Raw genomic sequence first — 6,089 nt, 5'->3', positions numbered from 1 at the left:
TACCTGATGAGCCCCAATTCGGGCGAAACCGGTCGTGAACTGTCGAAGAATTTTCAGCAACCTTACGAGTAGTGCATCACGTATATGCATGTATCGCGATATCTCAAATATCATAGCAACTGAAGCATGAGGTGTCCTGGCGCAGAACATTCAGTTGTCTAGAAAGATCCCAAACGAGAGATTCAGCTGAGTTCCAAGTGAGTCTATCGCAAAACCAAATTTTTATTTGCCAGAAAGCAGAATCAAGCGGCTTGCAAGGAACTCAAGCTGGGAAACGTCACTGAACAGTGAGGGTTCAAGTTTTACACTGTGCATACGTCTCTTAACTTCTTAGCCAACGTTGGATCTCTCGGTAAATTTCAGGCACTGCTAGATGTCAGGACGCGCCCAGACATGGAGAAAGTATATGTGCAGAGAGTGACGCATCCCCAAGTTCACCATCGATACGACACGTCCGGAAATTAGGTAAGTTGCCGGCTCTCAACAAACGCGGCTTAGCAACATGCGGCCAGCGTACTGGGCCTGAAAGTGTTCACGACCGGAACACCGCCATTGACTGTACAGAGCGAACAAGTCAGCGACCATTTTTGGCCATTTGGTCATCCCCTATAGTTGCGCGGACGAACTGTATGTTTTGTCCTGACAATACAGTCATGTCCCGAGTTCTCTGCCCTCTGTTTATCGCGTAGTCTGGCAGGCTCAGGCGTGGCGTAACCAACAGACGGCTACCCACGATACAACAATAGATTATTATACGTAATTCGTATGTTGGTGATGTGGTAAGCATCTCTTCCGGGGTAGTGAATAAGTCGGCAACCTTAGTCGTTTGGTACATTCTGAAAACTCGCAAAAAAGTACGTGACAAAGAATTTTAAAAAAATCCAACCAATCCAAGATGTGAGTTTTTGGATGATGGGGTCACACAAAGTACTTGCTTTGAAATGGGTTTCGAAAAAAAAATTCCGCAACAGTTGCGGCATCGTGACCTTTTACATCTATCGCAATTTCAAACGGTATTGGGCATCTCCTTGGCACATACATACAAACGGACTTTCAACTCCCTTACAACTCATAAAACCACTTTCGTTGTGCACCGGTACAGATAAACTACAAGGCGTATTTCCTACGGTGTCAAGATATGCGTCGGGCATTTTTCCACTCTTCATTTTTAGGCTTAGTTGATGCGCAACAGATGTTCTTGGAGATGACGTATAAGTCGGGAACTACATTGTTTCAAAAACCGACCGGACATCATCATCGAAAACCAACTTTTCAGTTCAAGATGAGTTAACGTAGCCATTCCGGCATGTCAGTAAGTTTACATTGAAAGCGTTTACGTCGTTCCTGTCAAAATTACTTGCTGAGGTTAAACTCGGAATGTGGGAAGCGGTGTAGCTATGGGTAAGTGAATTCGGAAAAAACTCTTCGGGTCAATCAATAAACCGTATTAGCTTTTTCTAGCGGTTTATTCAAATGACGTCCAAATTTTATTGTTTATTCCTTGAGCTTTTCTTAGACAGCATATACTACGTTCACCTCACAGAACTCCGTTTATTCGGATGTCCAATGAAACCAACTGTTTGTTCCAGGAATCCGTACAGCTGAGCTTCTGTGCTCAACGATTAGTTGTAACCCATTTTATGTCACGTGGTGGGGAGAGTTTCATCTTAATTGGAGACTAAAAATTAGCAGCACTGATACCACAGTATTTGCGCAGCCTTGCTAGCTGAACTGGGCCAAGAAGTATTCTGTGTTCTTTAGCTGTCGTTATTGATTCACACAGAATTTCTACATAAAACATTTTCTTATTTTCCTATTGGTTCAACCAATTACAGCGTATCTTGGAACAAAAAATTGTTTTGAAACAATTGAACGATATACTTGTTTCGGCGAAAAACGCGACGCAGGTAGCTTTCACATGAGTAAAACCAAACAAATATATCAGTCGAAAATGAACTGTGTGCGATAAGACAAGCGAATTCGCAAAAAAACTCAAAAAATAAAAAAAAATAAATGATGAGAGGAAGAAAGCCTTCGCTGGAGATGCCAACTGACTAGTTACAGACTGTTGGACAGGGAAGCAAAACTCTCTTATGCATCTTATTTGCAAAAACTGAACATCCATCCTCTCTTGAACGTGTCTTCCTAAACTTTCCTGGATATTCACAGACTGTTGCTCAAATCTAAGCAAATGCTACAAAGCGACTCCACAAATTCCGCAATAGATTTACCTTTTCAAGAGACGCGAAGGGAATTTACAAGAAGAAAACATACTACTCGTATGACTCCCCATCAGTAGTATCACTATCACATTGGTAGTTTTCATGTGAATTCCATCTCTGCTGAAAAGCCAAGAAGCAATGTGCAGATGCCGCGTCCTCATTGGAAATCGTCAATGGTGTGCATGTCATGGAACAAGAGAAGCATTCCAGTTCGTTTCCTTTCCGGCTAGTAATTTGAACAGGCAGATAAAATGTGGCTCCACACATTCATCAGTCACGGAATCGACTTTATGTGATCACGCTTTGAATGGCTCCCCGAGTATATGCTTCTAGGTGTGCTGAAGTGCCGAGACAATGAAATCACCATAGCAACGCAATGAGCACTGAAATGAATAGACCCCTTTGTCCTTATGTCAAACCTTTGAACACCTAGCAAACATATACGGACAGCCTGTCAGTATCTTGGGATGAGTTTTGATGCTTGTTTCCGGGTTTGAAAAAACTAATCAGCATACGACTTGTGATTGCAATATCACATTTTCCGGTTGACTATAGCTATTCAGCGGTACTGAACCGTGGTTTACCATACCAATTTTGTGTAATCGTTAACCATTCAAAATTACTAGATATAACCCGAGTGCAAATAATCTGGTTTCAATTCTCCAAGAAAAATGTCAATATTGGCGGGATAAGCGCGGCGCAAAAACAAGATCACTTATTTTGTTGATCGTGTTCCTTATGCGGTTCTCCCGGGTTTTCCTTAGCAGTGTGGAGACTAAACAAATCTTCAACGATGAAGAACTCCACAGAATTGATCAACAGTTTCTTTGTAAATTTGAATAGCACTCAAACTGTGCTTTGTGGATTGTTAAATTCAGGAAATAGTTTCTGTTGATGGATTATCAACTGAGTAATCGAACGAACGGTTTCTTATCGTTTATTATACCGGAGAGTTGATTACTTGATCACCAGGAGAGATCGGTCATCGATAAAAATGACAGATTCCCCCTTGGGACCGATTGATTAGGTTGACTGATCAAGCGTGCCTAATCCAACTTGTTAGTTTACCCCGATTTATGGTTCACCCAGTCCAGTGTAGTAAAACTCAGCGTCATATCATTCTTGAAGCGACGCGTCAGGTGGGTTTTATCCTCAAATGTATGGTGGGCATAGAGAACTCGCCGTCCGAATGATTTCGTTCTTTTAGGGTAATGAGTCCTGAGGAAAAAATGCTATCGATTTTTTTAATGTCACTTGAGAGACTGATTGAAGCCAACCAAAGAAAGAACCACAGTATTGGAATAAACCTTTTTTTGATGCATCACGAGTACGTTTCAAAATCCGGATGTGTCTACTGGTGCTTGCTAAAAATTCATTTGTCTCGTTACGTTTTACTCTCAACAAAAGGACGGTTCCTCAAATTTTTTGCATTCATTTTAGTAAACTACCCCCAAAGAAGTACCACTTAATTGAGTTGCATACGTTATTCTTCCAGCAAACCAGAATTTATTCAGTAGGCGTGTTTTAGTGATATCTTCTTTTGAAATGGCCACATTCGGGATGTAAGGTCTCTTTCGACAGTATCTCAGCAGTAACTCCTACGATGTTATATGTAACAAGTTAGAAACAGAGCAGAACTCACAAACGCTTACTAGATTGTGTCACGTGAGCAGATTGATCTAAGTTGTGGGTAAAATGAGAGTAAAGGAACAACTACATGTGGTCACACAAGCAGGATGGGCGGAGAATATCGATCCAAAGTAGATTCACAGCGATCGATAATTTATTCGAAACGGAGTACGTACAAAGAGCTGACACTCTGGAATCAATTGACTAAATAAGTAACTTCCCGTGAGGTTCTTGAATAGAGCAAATTGTCACCCAAACTTTCGAAAATCCTGAAATGTACCGATGCATGGCTTATGCATGCGGTCTTTATGGGGAAGTTTCTAGGCTTCTTTTTCCCCACCGATCACCAGGGATACGATCCTCTCGTTTGGCCTTTTTTCAACCGTAAACTTTGAATACATGTAGGCATTATTCAGCAGTTGGTGGGATTCATGCATCGGACCATAACTTATTTGCTCCGAACAGATACCCCCAACATGACAACAATATATTATCGGTCACTGGATAACTTTAGTACGTTTTTCTTTATGAAATTCATAAATATAGTAGTCAGGACAGGTCGGTTGGAACTCCCATTCATCATTCTGTCCAAAAAGTGGCCGCATAAACCAAACACTGAATTTCTGTTATTCATGGGTGTAGAAGTCAACATTTATGCGGTGGAAGTCCTCAGGGTAAGTTCTTGTGAATTATGGAATCGTAAATAGCTCCAGCAACTTCTCTGAGAGGAATGTGAATAAAACGTATTTTAATATCAAAATACTGTGATTGCCTTGCTTTTTGTGTGTGATAAAATTTGCATTAGTGAAAATAAACCTTGAAGACAGTGTGGTTGGTTCGTATCTCATGGTGTCATGCCTACTCACAACCACTGAGTCAGTTAGTGAAGGGGGAATCTCCAAGAAATTCGGGAATAGACATTTGAAACTGCTTTCATCTGTGGTGTGACTGATCCATCTGGCTACAAGCGTTTGAGGCTACCCTTGTCAATGTTTTGCTTTACGCATCAGCCAGTGAATACTTTGTACTGCGTCGGGAAGCTTTTTGGAAGCTGTGGAACTTCTTGTGTCCGAAGGCATTTGGATTCATTTCTCAGGAAACGCCAAGGACGCTTGAAACATGGTGGACAGTTTTGTTGTGGTTGGTGATGGTTATGGAATTTGTAGAGTACACGCACATTGTCTCACGTACCAGATGTGCGGAGTTCGAACCCCGGCACAAAAAAGCATACTGCTTGAGCTCTAACAAGAGCGAAACTCGAGCCCACGGCTTTCCATCAATAATGTGAATCCACAAGAATGATTACGCCCAACCAAGTAAGTTAGGTAGAAAGCAGTCCGTCTACCCAAATTTACAATGAATCGGATCACAAGCTAGTGAACCCCAACCGACTGTACTGAACTAGGTTCACAATACCAAGGTCAGACGTCCGGGGTTCAAATCCCGGCACGGCCATTGGATATGTACTGCTGATGAGCTCTAATAAGAGCGAAACTCGAGTTCTGTGCTTTCTCTATTCGGTATGGACTCACCGGAATAAGTGACCTAGGACAGGAGAACGACCGTTCAAACGAGAGTGGTGTGAATATGAAAAAACTTATAAGTTACTTATGCTGTATTCGGCAGAGTGACGGATTTCACTGCTAGCCGGGTGCTGTCGATGTGTCCCTTATCCAAACAGTATTTCCATTCCCGACCCGATTCTGCGTGCTGGCCACAGCTCTTTCTCGGTTTGAAGCGCCAACAACAATGATAGCTCCTGAAAGATGTAAGCAATGCCGTCCGCTTACTTGTTTGTTCGCTTACCCAGTTGGGAACTGTAAGACTGCAAAAACAAGCTCCGCTTTTTCCCTTGATAAAAGTGACTTGACGAGTAGAATGCATATTTTAAACTCATCTATTCCAGCGAATGGGTCGCGTTCTTCTCCACAGTGTTCCATATTCAGTGTCATCTAGAACCGAATGCTCGCTGTCTTCTAATTTTGCTCAGGGTTAGTATACCACATACTGATAGTTTTTTCAGTAAAAAAGACAGCGTATTCATTCAAAGCGGGAAGCTTTGCGTGGGACAAAATCAGGGGTTTAACAAAGGTGGGAGAATCACACCGGGTCACCCATCCAGTAATCCGAGAACAATAAAGAAAGCTATCGCTTGCTACGAGTAGTCAGCGAACTAATTCCGGGATATCATAAATTAGTATCTCAAAGTTTCCGGGCGTAATCCAACAAGTTAATTCG

The sequence above is a fragment of the Opisthorchis viverrini genome (genome assembly GCF_000715545.1).
Source record: "Opisthorchis viverrini unplaced genomic scaffold opera_v5_357, whole genome shotgun sequence".
Taxonomy (NCBI): domain Eukaryota; kingdom Metazoa; phylum Platyhelminthes; class Trematoda; order Opisthorchiida; family Opisthorchiidae; genus Opisthorchis; species Opisthorchis viverrini.
Note: the sequence above shows the minus strand (reverse complement) of the source record.